This window comes from Lycorma delicatula, chromosome 8 (genome assembly GCF_047948215.1).
Source record: "Lycorma delicatula isolate Av1 chromosome 8, ASM4794821v1, whole genome shotgun sequence".
Lineage (NCBI taxonomy): Eukaryota > Metazoa > Arthropoda > Insecta > Hemiptera > Fulgoridae > Lycorma > Lycorma delicatula.
In genome coordinates, this window is record NC_134462.1 from 63,905,689 (window position 1) to 63,921,092 (window position 15,404).

Consider the following 15,404-nt stretch of genomic DNA (forward strand, 5'->3'; position numbering starts at 1 on the left):
TATTAATTTTAGATGAGCGCACGTTTATTTACGTATAGTTATATATTTTGATATGCAGAAATTAATTCGAATTCGAAGTATTTTAAAAGATATCTGAACTTATTTTTTTCTTGGAAAACAGCCGGAGTCAATCGAGTCAAAAGGCGATTAATGTTGTAGCCGTTCGTTTGTATTTTACTTATTTAACGGTTTCCTCAGTTTCTTTTTTAATTCTAAAACTTGTTGATAAACGTTACTGCGTCATGTTTTCCTAAATTTTGGTTATAGCTGAAACTATATGTAAGGCTTAAAAAGGATTCGGCTATATTAGTCGCATGATATATGTTTTATTCGAATAAACAATGGTGTAATCGTTTCTAAAATAGCCGATATTAGATGAAAAATAATTTTTGATTTTGGTAGAATGTTAAAGGAGTTGTACCGTTTATGTTATCGATAGTGAAATCGTTCATCACGAGTATAATAAATAGTATTACGAAGAACTTCTCTGTTGTCTTATTGATGATTTTCATTTAAAAAGACCAAGCAAGACCTATAGAAAATCTCCTGAACATTCTTATCATAACTTCTTTGCTTTATTTCATATAGTCCGGAATGTTTTGGTTAAATATATGAACTTGTAGATTTGTCAAACATTTTTCAGTTACTACGAGATATTCGTACTTCCTTCGATATTTTGATTATTCCTAAAAGTGGAAATACTGTTTAATATTCTGCATATTCTACTTAAAGTAATGATCGTAATTTCACTACCGAGTGGAGCAGTCGATTATCATTTCAAATTAAGATTTCCAGAAATATTTAAACAAAAAGGAAAGCGGTACGATTTAAATGTTTTAAGTTTTGAGAACTTTGAAAGATAAACTCGTAATATTTAGAACCGAATTTGTGAAGTTTTTGGGTAGACTCCTGTATATTTATAACGAAAATAAAATGTTGTGTTTTTATATTAAGGGCGGTAACAACTTAACGTAAAATACTGCTTTACTTGAAAACGATTGCCATTTTAAAAAATAACAAACATTTCATACCGGGGTCTTAAAAAAACGGGGAGTAAAGTGTTTTTTCATCACCTTCTTCAGCTGGGCCGATATGTTATTTATATATCAGCACGGTAAGCCAACCGAAATTTAGTTGGTGTTTTGCTGTATAAGTGATACGATTCGTTTAAAACTGGGGTCGGCTATGAAGTAAAAACCATTAATCGCAGTGAAAGTTAACTATTAATGATGTCCTTTGTGCTTAAGTTGATTTATATTTTAAACCGTCATAAGAAATTTGCATCAGATGAAGAATAAAACGAAAAATTTATTTATTTATTTATTTCCATTCGGTATTAATTTTGTATCCTGTAAAAAAATTCCAATCCTAATAAGGATTTGAACTCAGGATCTTCACCGGGTGAAGGTTTCCAGAACGTTACCGTTCTGGAAAACAAATGTATCGTGCCGAAATCATTTCATACAGTCGAGGAAAGAATGTTATTTAGGGTGTAAATTTTATTTTGGACTATAGAAAATCTTTAAAGTTTACAAGATTGTACTGTAAATAGATTGCGTTCCACATCCTGAAATTTCATCGTTAAGATTATGAATATTATTAATGTTTTTTTTAATTAATTTTTAATTAGATTAGACTTGAGTAAATACTACATACGGAAATTTTTCTCTTCTTTTTTTTATTAAAATTAAAAAAACTTAGGAGAAATAGCGGAAAAACCTTGGTTTGTGGAGATTATGGAAGGGAAAAGAGATAGACAGCCGACATTAAAATAAAGGTGTAAACCTATTAAAAAAATGTGTCGAGTGGCAAGCGATCTGAGAAGTTATTAAAAAAGGAAGGCTAATTACATGGAGCACATCTAAGGAGAAATGTTCCGCAAATGACTTGTGTATTAAACTTAGAGAAGTAGAAGGAAAGAAAGAGAATAATAGTAAATGTTAAGAAAAGAGTGCTGCTGTAAAATAATAAAAAAAGTTAAATATTTGTGCCGACAGTAAAGTATTTTTTGACAGTTTATTCAATAGACAACACGATGATATTGTAATTAAATAAATTGGTTTTTTACTCCGTTTATAGTGGTAGTCTTTATTTGTCATTCAGAAATAACTTATATACTGGAATAATATACTCGTACGTGTAGCTAATTCTGAAGAAAAATAAAATTTTAATATAATTCCTCTTGAACATGAAATTATGTATCAAAATTTTTAATTTTTTTATTTTAATATTACTACTGTTTTTAGCTTTTTTCTTTTATTACAGAAGTTATTCTTTTTATAGTGAAAGATGGAGACACTAATTTTACAATCATGTGCTGATGGAAATGCATAAAAAATTTATTTTTATCTAACATGGGAATAAAATAGTTGATAAAGGAAAAATTACCCGATTTCCTCGATTTTTTTAGATAGTTTATCTTTGTAACCGTGTAGTCGTTATAATTTCTAAACTTAATTAAGCTATCCCTTAAGTAGTTACTTTTAATTTTTTAAGTATTTTCACAAAGTATTTAGCTTTGTCATGTAGAGTTCAGTAGTTACTACCGCTTAAAACTGATCGTTACTTTCGTTTCATGAGGTACTCAACGAAGTAGGTTGTATCCGTTGTCTCTTAGAGGTTATTGATAAAGCCTTTAATATAAATTGTTCTTTTATGTTGTAAAATCAATATTCATACGATGTTTAATTTAAAGTCCGTTCGTTTTCTTTTCCTTTTTTCAATACCGGTTTTGAATTTTTTTAAACGTGTAATTTATGTTAATCTTTCATTAAATTAACTTTTTCATATAATATTTTTAAATGACCCCTAAGATTACTTAAAATTGTTCAGTCTTATTATTATTATATGCAAGTATCTCCGTAAATAAAAAATTTAAATAATGGAAAAAGCAAAGGACTTTATTAGATATCATTTCGAAAAAAAATAAAGATAAGTTTGATAATTGGTCGAATTCCTTTTAATTTTATTGTTTGAGAGTGTATGCGTCTGCTTACCCTCAGAAATAAAGAAATTTGGACTAAAATGATTTATCATAAATTTGGAATGCTAGAAAAGAATTGTAATATTTATTATATATGTATAAATATAATGCTTATTGTAATAACTGCAGAAATGCTGAGATTGATGTGATGGAAAATCTTTATATTTATTTAAATAAATTAAAAAAAAGAAATGTTAAACGAGGTGGTTGGATTTTTAGGAGAATTATTGAGAGATGCTGCTGCCATCTGTAGTGAATTGAATGATTTATTATAATATTTTTGCGCAGCTAAGGTTTTACGTAATGGTAATATGTTTAATTTTTTAATTTTATTATCGGTAATGAACAACATTTTTCGAAAGTCTTTATTTTTCCAAAATTAATAACACTTAAATAAGTTGTAGCAATATTAAATAGATATAGTATTTTTGTGATATAACTTTTATTATTCTTTTCGGTAAATTTTATTCGGCAAGACAATTGATCACTTCAGAACAGTTTTTATTTCCTTATACGAAGTAAAGGATGTATCGTAATCGCGAAAAATTTCGGTTTTAAATTTCGAAAAATTTCGGTTGAAATTTTGGATTTAGGATTTCCCCTTTTGATTGCAATCGACTGGAACGAAGGTGTTCAAAAAAGCCCAAAATCCAAATTATTTGGATTTTCGACTTTTTCTTAACTGCAGTAATAAGCCCTCATTGAGAGATTTTCAACTATATATCGTAAATAGTACTTTTCCCATTGATTCCAGAGTTATAGCCAAATGAAATTTTAATTAATGAAGTATTTGGATGATGCAAGGGTAAGGCGCATCGGTTAGAATACGACTTCATATATATATTTTTTTTAACTTTTTTTTTAAATTTAATATTAATTGTTAACATCTGATTGTAAAAAAAAAAATATATAAATTATAATTTTCAATAATGACTATGAAAAAATCAGAAGTTATTAGGGAAATAAAATTTTATGTACTTTTTATTTTAATTCAAAAATTTTACAGAGGTTAATAATTATTAATAAATCAATATATTTAAATTAAAAAAAGTTTAAAAAATGTATATGAAGTCGGATTCGAACCGATGTGTGCATGGTTACGGATCCGCCACTTTTTCACTTACACCACATAACTAGTTACTTGGTCGATTAGTTGAAAATTACTGGTCTAAAAATAAATAAATTTGGGTGTGAGAGTGAGGAACCTAGTTAGGCAAAAAGACTAAGAAGAAAAAATTTGTAACTCAAGGTAAAATGTAATCAAAAGATTAATTTTATTAGTTTATTTTTTAGACAAGTTTCAGGTATAAAATGGAATTGCATACGTGTAGAGGAAAATTGATCAGGATCTGTTTAATATATATATATATATATATATATATATATATATATATATATACTTTATAAAGAATTGGAGGATCGTATCTCACTTTCAAATGAAATAAGTTTAAATGAAGTTAGAAAAAAAAATTCTAATGTAATTTAATAGGAGTATAAGTAGTCATGTATTGTTCACATTAGATTTTTCATTTTTGATTTGGAAAAAATGGCGTGCCCCGTGTGCCAGGTTTATTTTTAGGTTGACATTTATTTCATGAAATCATTCATCTCTTTTAAAATTACAGTGGCCCAAATACACGTTACTATTTAAATGCATTCTTACCTCCTGGTGTAGTCGAGTAAAAATATAAAACTTTTAATTAATACGTTTTTATTATACATACATGCTTGAATTTGTGCAGAGTAATTTTTCATTTATGGGATGAGACCTGCATAATTTATGCTTCTCATTAGGCGATTTGTTGTTTTATAAGTCGGTTTAAAAAAACAAATTAAGTTCAAAATGAAGGTAAATAAGTTAGTAATAATAGTCAATGTGTACTTATTGATTTAACTTCTTTTTCATTTAAAAGAATTTTATTAAATTTTAATATATATATTTTTTTTAACCTCCCAGACCACCGTTAGGTATTACTTCAGAGGATGAGATGAATGACAATTTTTTGTAGCGTGTGAAAATGCCATGCCTGACCGGGATTCGAACCCGGGATCTTCGGATGAAAGGCCGAGACGCTACGATTCCGCCACGGAGGCCCGCTTTTAATAAAATTTCCTGTTTTATTATTCCACGTTTGTTGGAATAACGTTTAAATTTTTTCATAGATTTTCTATTGTATATGTTTGTTGTAGATTTTATTTTGTGATAATCCAAAACAAAAGAAAATAATGTAATCTCGAAAGAAAGGAATAATGTATTAATGCTAAATTACGAGGGAAAGTCAATTATTATCCGCAATTTAGTTATATTTTTTTTATGTTGGTAGTACTGTCGTATTGCGTAGATGACGCATGCGTGGTTTAATTGTTGTTATGTCTGTGCAGGTTTGATGCTGCTAGGTTAGTTCCATTATCGCTGCCCTGCCGTTAACCACGGCTGCTCCGCTTTCTGTTTGCACCAAAGAAGAGCAACGTTCAGTGATCCGTTTTTTGTGGTCGGAAGGTGCATCAGGGGCCGAAATTCATCGAAGACTTTCGGTGCAGTACGGGAATAGTATGTTGCCGCAACGGAGTGTCTACGAATGGATTGAAAAATTCAAAAATGGTCGCACAAGTGTTACGCACGACGAAGGAGCCGAACGACTGTTTACCTCCACAAATAAGGAAAACATTGAGCGTGCACGTGATATGGTTTTCTTAGACAGACGAGTAACTATGATGAAGTGGCACGTCTGCAAATTAGTCACGGTTCTGCCTACGAAATTATCCACAACAGACTTGGGTTTCATAAAGTCTGTGCAAGATGGGTCCCAAGACAACTCACACAGTTGCATAAACAAACGCGCTCGGACATCTGCCAAAAACATTTGGATCGCTATGGTAACGAACGGGACATCTTCTTAGACAGAATCATCACTGGTGACGAAACGTCGATCCATCATTATGAGCCGGGAGTAAACGGCAGAGTATGGAATGGAAACATCCAAATTCGCCTTGCAAAATAACCGTCCGCAGGAAAACTGATGCTTACGGTTTTTTGGGACTCACAAGGCCCAGTACTGCAACATTATGAGGAAAGGGGCCCGACAATAAACACTGCGCGTTACAGTGAGATGCTTACTGCCAAGCGCTGAAGCCTGCAATTCGAAGCAAACGCCGAGGACCGCTGTCGAAAGGTGTTGTGTTGTACGACAATGCCCGTCCACATACTGCTGTTCCCACTGCTGAAACGCTCCGGAAACTCAACTTTGAAGTACTGGCTCATCCTCCATATAATCCTCATCTTGCCCCTTCTGATTACCGCTTGTTTGGTCCACTCAAAGAGGCATTAAGGGGCCGTCGATTTACCTTGGAAGAAACAGTGAAAGAAGCGGTGCATTCCAGGCTCGCAGCTCAACCGAAAACCTTCTTTTATGAGGGCTTCAGGAAGCTTGTGCAACGATGGACCAAGTGCGTTGAAATGCAAGGGGACTATGTTGAAAAGTGATGTCCATGAAAGTTTCCTATTTGTATTGCAATAAAATTTATAACTACATTGCGGATAATAATTGACTTACCCTGGTATAATTGTTTTTATTTTTCTTACTTTATAAAAAAAACGAACATGTCAATTTTTTTTTTAATTTTTCAAGGCTGAAACATCTTAGTTCAAAAATGGTCGATTACTTGAAAATTACTAGTCTAAAAATAAATAAATTTGGGTGTGAGAGTGAGGAACCTAGTTAGGCAAAAAGATTAAGAAGAAAAAATTTGTAACGCAAGGTAAAATGTAATCAAAAGATTAATTTTATTAGTTTATTTTTTAGACAATTTTCAGGTATGAAATGGAATTACGTACGTATAGAGAAAAATTGATCATGATTAGTATAAAACTATCCGTAGTTGTTTGTTATCTTTATTATTAAGCTTCACACTCATGTGCAAAAATACGGGTATAACCCCTAGATTAGTACCGATGAAAGGTGTTACAAGTTTATAATCAGTAAAATATTTTTATTTTATTATAATCTTGCTTCAGAACTTATTGTTGTTTTACATCTAGACAGCCGTTTCGTGTTGTTTTTTTAACACCCGCTACAACTAATATATCAAACCGATTTAGCATACAATCCCCAGATTTACTAAACTTTTTATAACAATTCGTACAAGCAAGCAAACATACTAACATAAAAATAGAATTAATTACTAAGCATATGGTATGAAATAAAATAGTTCTAATAATAATATTCACAGAGTATACGCTAACTCATTATATGTTTGAAATTAAATAAATAAATAATATTTTTTCAAACTAAAAAAAAAAAAAATTATAATAAATAAGAAAATAGTGTGTATCCAGTTGCGTTGTGTTAATTTTTTGCTTAAAGCAGTATTAACATGCTTATCTAAGTTAATATTTTTTCTAATGATATACTCATACACTGTCCATTAGTAATGGCGTAAAATTTATGATTTTTTTCATTTCTAACCTGCAATTCTAATAATATACACTTTATTATACGAGGCTCGGCTTATAAATTTTGCATATACATGCATAACATGGGAATGAAGAGATATTGGAATGAAATAAAAAATGTATAAAAGTACCTTAGCTACAAAATACAGTATTTTTTTTCAATATGATCTCCGTTTACACTAATACACTTTACCCAACGTGTGACAAGTTTTTGCATCCCATCACTGTAAACTTCTGGCCGTCTTTCTTAGATCCAAGTTGCTACAGCTTCCTTCACTTCATCGTCGGTGGTATAATGATTACCTTTGAAAGATCCCTCTTGAGGTGAGGGAAGAAATGGAAGTCGCACGTAGTCAAATCCGGCGAGTATGGCGGATCTGGAATAGGCTCAAACTTCAGATTGAGGAGAGCAATCAGAGAGTTTGCACGGTACCCATCGTGCACAGATTTTACGGTAACCTAATGCTCGATAATATGATCTACTCGTTCTTTAGGCGTGCCTAACTGAATAACGATGCGTTTCTGGGTGATTGGCCAGTCACTTTGAAGCAAATAGTCCACCTTCTTTCGACGTTTCTTCTCAGTTACAGAAACTAGTCGTCCGCTGCGAGGTGCGTGCTGCGTGCTCAATTGTCGCTCTACCAGCTTCACATTCGCTAAATTTCAACGCCCACCTATTAGCAGTACTCCTTTCAAGATTTTCACTACCGTAAACCGCTTTTAAACTATTAAAGAATATGCGTAGAATTCACAATTTCTGCTGTTAAAAAATCGATCATTGCCCAATGTGTTAACCGTGTTGACATATTGGTCGTACTCGACTCCATTTCAACTGCTACTGAAAACAAACCGGTAAACGGGTTTCTACGCATTATTGCAGGTTTGTAGAGGGGATTTTAGTTATCATATGCTGCCACGCCCAACTCGATAGTACCTTTTATCTCCGTGTAGCACGCTAGTGTGCAAAATTTATCTGCCGAGTCTTATACGTAATTCACATAAAAAGTTACATTACCAATATTTACAATCGCGTATCAGTATTCACAAAAACAAACTTCTTTTATTTTTAAAATAAAATATGTTTCTCTTTTCTTAAGGGGAGTACTATAGTCATTTCGTTGTCCGATCTTAATTCGAATCCGGATTTCCCCGATCTCTTCTGCACATCCTTGCATTTCATCTCCGATATCTTCATCATCCGTCTCGGTAATCCTTTCATTGTAATCTCTTCCTGCTATCCCTTTAACTATGTCCTCCTATTTCTATTCTCGTTTATAGATGTCCGTTCCATCAGTATCTAACTCGATCGACCGTCTTCTGTTTTTCGTTTTTTCTCAAATATCAAGGCTATTTCCTCTTAAGTTTTATGATAGTTCACACAGTATTCCCTCAATAGAGTGATTCTTGTAATATCTCTAAATCTGTCACTTCTTTGATATTTAGCACAATCCAGTTATAAATATGATACGATTACAAAAATATTCAATTGACTTAAATTTTTTCAGAAAACTAAAAATAACCGTCACATTTTTTGTGCGTTTACGTCGAGAAATATTTTCTAAAAACTTCACGTTAATTATAAGTTTTAAACGATAAAATTCATCAAAATTTATCCGAGTCACTATTGATAATTAATTTAATAACTTATGTTTGTCTATAAGAAAAGTAAGCAGAACCCAAAAGAAAGTTATCATAGATGGATATAATGTATGAAATTAATTTTTAACTGTTATTTTGGTTATTGTTTTATAAAAGTCAGACGACTGTAGCTTTTTAAATAATATAATAATATTTTGTGGATAATCAACACCTTTTTTTCGTGGCTTACAAATAAAGTTTAAAATCGCATTAGTAAACGTTATGAATTTAAGTTACGTATAAAATAAATTTCATCTGTCAGATATTTACGAAAGTACTGTTGAAAATGTATAAAATAAAAACATTTAGTTTTTTTTATTGTGTTCGAAATCATTCGTTGATTTCATTCGAGATGATATTGAGTAAATGTACATAAATTGGTGCAGTTGTTCTTTTTACCGCCTGAGTTTTAATTTTTTTTTTAGAAAAATAAATAGTAATTGAGGTGATCGATTTGTGTTAATTCGTCGTGATTCGAAAACCGCATACAACAAATTTTTCTGAAAAATATATAAAAGATTTTTAGAATACACTCTAACAATATATTCATTTAAAACACAGATTAAACTTGCCAGAAGAAACGAAATACGAATATATACGTTAAACCCAGAATAACGCACACATTTATACACTGCAGTGGATGTATCTCCCGCAGCCCTTAAACTAGGTCAACTTTATCTACTTATAAACAAATTAATTAAATATATATATCTCTCAGTAATATATGTATCATTATTTAATTAGATAATTTTTTTTTATATTATATTATGTATCATATATATATATATATATATATATATATATATATATATATATATATATTGCGAAAGTTTGTCTGTTTGTTTGTTTTCAAGAGCATCACGCGAGAATCAACCGACCGATTGTTTTCATATTTTCAGAATACATTCGCCTTAACCTGGAAAAGGTTTTAGCTATAGATCGAGGCCCCAGCATCCTTGGGGATGAAGTTTGATTTAAAGATATTCATTAAAGAAACAAAAATTATTCTTTTTACTCCCTTCCATGAGGATAACCTTACATTTCTGTCACTGTGGTAACAGAAATATAATGAAGTAAAATAAAATGACTAATTCATTTTTCCTCTAAAATATTTAATAATCACAGAACTGTAGTTACTTCTATTCTGTCTTTTGTAATTTTTTTTTCGGAAAGAGGTCAGCCGCCTGGAGGTTGAATGAGCATATAAATGAGAAAATTTCTCTCAACCATGAGGATAATGAACGCGTCGGGAGACTAGGCGGAGCCCCTGGCTAGATGTATGTGTGTGTGTATATATATATATATATATATATATATATATATATACATACACAAACACACACACACACACACACATTGCTTTTAATTTATTTAAATGAGTTGTATTCATTAAATAATTTATTTCTATGACATTGATTTTTTTTTTTAATTTATATGTTTGAAACCGTAAACAATTTTTTATAATTTCCAGCTTTAGGTCAAGGATTGGAACTATTGTATATCTTGTGCTAAATCTGTACATCTTATCTAAATCTTATCTTTATAACACTTAGGGTCTCCTTCCACTATTTTTACGCCGATATTTATTCGCTCCCTTTCCTGTTAATCATAGATTTTTATTTTATACCTACCTATTATCTTCGGTATTCATATTTGCTGCCATTAATATTAAATTTAAATAAAACTGTCTTTCAACATATCGTTATTTAATAAAATGTTAAAGATATTTCATCTAAACAATGTAAAGGTGGTAATTAATCGATTGAAATAGAAAAATATTGATAAATTTATTTAATCATTACGTGAAAATTTTGTACTTTGATAGTGTAATATTTTGAAAAAAAATTTGAATCTGTTTGAATATTTAAATGCTTATGCAATATTTATCTTTTTACTCGCTAATGTTATTGTTTTTTCTTAGTCGTTAAGTTTTTTATGTGTAATAAAAACTAGCGAATGCTCTATCTTAACTCTCCGTTAAATACTTAAAATCGTTATATTTATTTGTTATAATCCATTTAAACATTGGTATGTGGTTTATAACAAAATTTCCAAAGCGTTTTACAATTAATTTTATTTCAATATTTACACTAAACAGTTGATTTATTTATTTGATAAAAATAGTTTTGTGTTTGGGTTCGTGTTTCATATACAGACATGTGTATATATATATATATATATATACACATATACACACACACACATACATAAAACCCCCTGTTTTTTTATGTTTAACGTACAGTAACTTTGTTAAATGGGTACTAAACACATAAAACATTTAAACAAAACTTGTAGAATTCTGAACAAATTGGTGTAACATAAGTTAAATAAAAAAAAAGTTAGGAAAATTTGAATTTTATTTAGGAACAGTACATTACTAACTATGTAGACTTCACGGCAAGAGGCGAAATCAAAAGACAGTTGAGTAATAAATCTATCTTTGAATTTTAGGCAGCGATGGATGTTGAATTTTCTGTACTGAAAACAAGAGTATCTCTTATTCTATTACCATTTTCAACATCCTACCTTTTTGAAACCGGATTTTCTGCGGTGGCTGCTTTGAAGACAAAATATAAATGCTAGCTAAACATAGAATATATGTTTCTAATATTAAACTTTTCTTTGTAAAACTTTGCTTTACAAGACAGGCTCAAGGGAGTCACTAATAATTATTAAACTTGTTTTTAATTTAGTATTGATAAGTTAATTTTTAAATACTTTGTGCAGTACTGATACAATCCTATCTATAAGTGTATTTTATCAGTGTAAATGTATATTTTATTATTTATTATATGTACGTATTTATTTAGCTTTCCTTTCAGTAAATTAATACATTTTTTTAATATTGTTTTTTCGATATGCTCGCACCCCCCATTTAGTGTTATTACGCCCCCCCCCCCTAGGGGGGAAGCACAACACAGGTAAAGAAACACTGTTCTACAAGTTTTCTTCAAATGTTTTATTACCCATTTAACGAAGTTATTGTGGTCAAACATAAAAAAACAGGGTTTTTTACCCCAATTTATTATATGTCACCTTAGATTTCTCAAAACCTACTGGGGATATGGTTCTGCGACCTATTTTATTCGATTTTTCAGGTAAAATACCATAGGAAGTCACTAATTTTGCCCCTTAATTAACGTCCTAAACATTTAAGAACGACCTCATTTTACAGGGGTAGCGAAATGTTTCACTAGCCGTAACTCGCTAACAAAGTATTTTAGGACATATATTTATATGAATTTTTTCCATTACTTTCACGAGTAGAATAGATTATGAAAGTCCCGGGTGAACTTCGTGATACATCTTATTTGGATAAGTACTTTGCTGTACTCTTTAAGTGAACCTTGATAGTTAAAATTTCGTAATTTCTGTTATTTGCATATTGATGAAAACGTACCGCTTAAATAATACAGGATGACCGGTTGGACCGTTACATATGCCGGTAAACTCCAATCACTCTTGTGCTACATATAAAATAAATCTTCAAAATAACACCAAATGAAATGATAATACCACATCCAACTCATTTCTTCCTTTAATTTGATTTTTGTATCATTCTTTATCAATATTTTCAGTATGAAACTTACTTAAGTTTAATTTTTACATGTTACTTCATCAATTACTCAAATTAGGTTATTTGTACTGTAATTTAATGCTGGATTATGAATTCTTGTATGTTTTGTTAATTTTGCTCTGATTTCTTTATACTTTATGTCACTCATTCCCCTTTTAATTCTCCATTTTTCGCCTCTATTCGATAGATGTTTCTTCTCTACCCGTTTTTCTTCCGAAATCAAATGACTTCCTCTACGCCAGGTAATCGAATTCATTTTCATTTCTTCACATCCGCACTCTTTTCTTGGTAAATATATTAACGCTGTAAATTTTAGAAGTGACGTCAAATGTTTCATTTTCTTACTTAGAAGGAAGAAATGTCGGTCTTTGTAAACTTTTTTATTATTTTAGTGATTGTGCTTTTTAAAGTATGGGTGTTGTGATTCTATCCAGAAAAGCAGTCATCCGATGGAAACAAAATATAGAATAATGTAATTTTTCTACCACAAACGAAAATCCTAATTTGATATTGAATATTATTTGTAAAAATTATGTTAAAAGCATTACAAAAATAAAAATTTTCTTTTAACGTTGCATCTATTTTTTGATAACGGTAATTATTAATATATAGGCTACTAACTTTTAGTTTATGAAAAATACAAATTATTGTTAGTTTCATTATTCTTTAACGCTTATTTTTCCTCCTGAGTCATTCGGGACTTAGAAGGAATCTTCCGACATTTTTTCTCCCGGAATTCGTTTAAATTGAAGATCGTTAATCAAATCGGGAATTGTTCTCATTTTTATATAAATTTACTGATCTAAATGGAAATTATTGTATAAAATACAGCTGAATTCACTGACATGTGGTTATCAAATATCAGTCAGTTATAATCCATTATTAGACGTAAGACTTCTTGTCTTTTGTAAAAGAATTAGGCTTCGTGACAGAACTCTTTTTTTTATTAGCGAGAATTTTTTGTCTCGGAATTTTATTATATCGTGCTACAATTTAAACAGTTTTTCGGTGAAATTAGAACTTCGAAGGTTTATTTGTTTTAGAGAACCGTCTAAAGTTTATTTATTTATATCTTTGGCGATACCACTTAAAAGTTTAAATGCATTATTGACATCGATCGGCATATAATTTTAAGTTTCTTTTATTCGGTTACTTTAGTTAATTTAGGTTTTGGCAACTAAAGATTCTGTTTATCACAAGATGTAAATTTTAATGTACTACGCTCTTAATTTGACGAACTAATTCTATCCTTGTAATATTTTGTTCCGACGGTATGGATTAAGATGGTACCTATCTCTTAACAATCTAACAGCATGACTATTTTAATATTGCGGTCCGTGAGCTGAGGAGGCGTGAATTGCCGCCAGTTCTGGGGTCGTTAAATCGTTGTGATCTTAGAGAAATTGGATTTCAAGATTTCAAAATTTCACTCAGGAAATACAACCGAGCTAATTCGTTCTTCCCCAAGGAAATTAATGTCCTTCGCCAAAGAAATTCATCCCGAGGGATGAATACTTTGTCTAAGAGAGAATACGAGCAAGTAGTTCTCAGAACTATTTCCTGTATATATCCGTGTTTATCTGTACGACTTAAATTCCATAAGAGAAGTATCCATCGCTCCTATTTTTTTATTAAAATTAGGATTTAAGAGAAAAATGTTTTTTCCTATCTAGAAACTCATGAAAGTATCATTCACGCCATCGGTGTTTTAAAAAAGCATCAAATTTTTTCTGTCTAAAGTCAGGGAAAAAACGGGGGAAATGGATGTTAAAGATAAATTAATATGCAGTCTGTAGGAGATTTTACTCGAGTAATTCGAAATGTTTCTCTCCCCGTCGTAATTTCAGTTAGGTCTAGATATACTCTAAGAATAAAAACAAAAATTAACCTCGGTAGTGCAAAAATTGGGATTGATGGAATATCGGTAATTTTTCCGTATTTTAAACAGCCTGAGAAGAAGAAATTGCGCATTTTGATTTGTATATATTCATCAAAAAGAATTTTTCAATTGTGAAATATCTTTAAACGGTAATTTAAAAATATTCGAATTACCCTTTTTACAAAATTTCCGATTTTTAATTTTAATAGTTGAAGGATATTAAAATGTAATCACAGTTGCTACGCAGGCGGTACATAAAAAGATTATCAAGCCACACTTTTTAATTTTTATTAACTCCTGAGAGATTTTTAATTTTTTCGACCGTTAATCAACATTATATATATATATATATATATATATATATATATATATATATATATATATATATATACACCCATGCAAAATACTATTCATCATAATATTTCGTAAATCTCTAGTCATATAAAATGGATATTCTACAGAGAGATTTCATATAAAGTTTTAACACACACTTAAGAAAAGATTAGAAGCTTTTGAAATGTGGTGCTATAGGAGAATGTTAAAAATCAGATGGGTGGATAAAGTGACAAATGAAGAGGTATTGCGGCAAATAGATGAAGAAAGAAGCATTTGGAAAAATATAGTTAAAAGAAGAGACAGACTTATAGGCCACATACTAAGGCATCCTGGAATAGTCGCTTTAATATTGGAAGGACAGGTAGAAGGGAAAAATTGTGTAGGCAGGCCACGTTTGGAATATGTAAAACAAATTGTTAGGGATGTAGGATGTAGAGGGTATACTGAAATGAAACGACTAGCACTAGATAGGGAATCTTGGAGAGCTGCATCAAACCAGTCAAATGACTGAAGACAAAAAAAAAACTTAAGAAAATTA

At 30.5% G+C, this 15,404-nt stretch overlaps 1 protein-coding gene across 8 annotated transcripts in view; it reads left to right on the forward strand.

Annotated features, from left to right (window-relative positions):
• Ae2 (anion exchange protein Ae2) overlaps nucleotides 1-15,404 on the forward strand; it is a 406,977-nt gene that overhangs the window by 208,494 nt on the left and 183,079 nt on the right. The gene's annotated exons all lie outside the window — the stretch shown is intronic.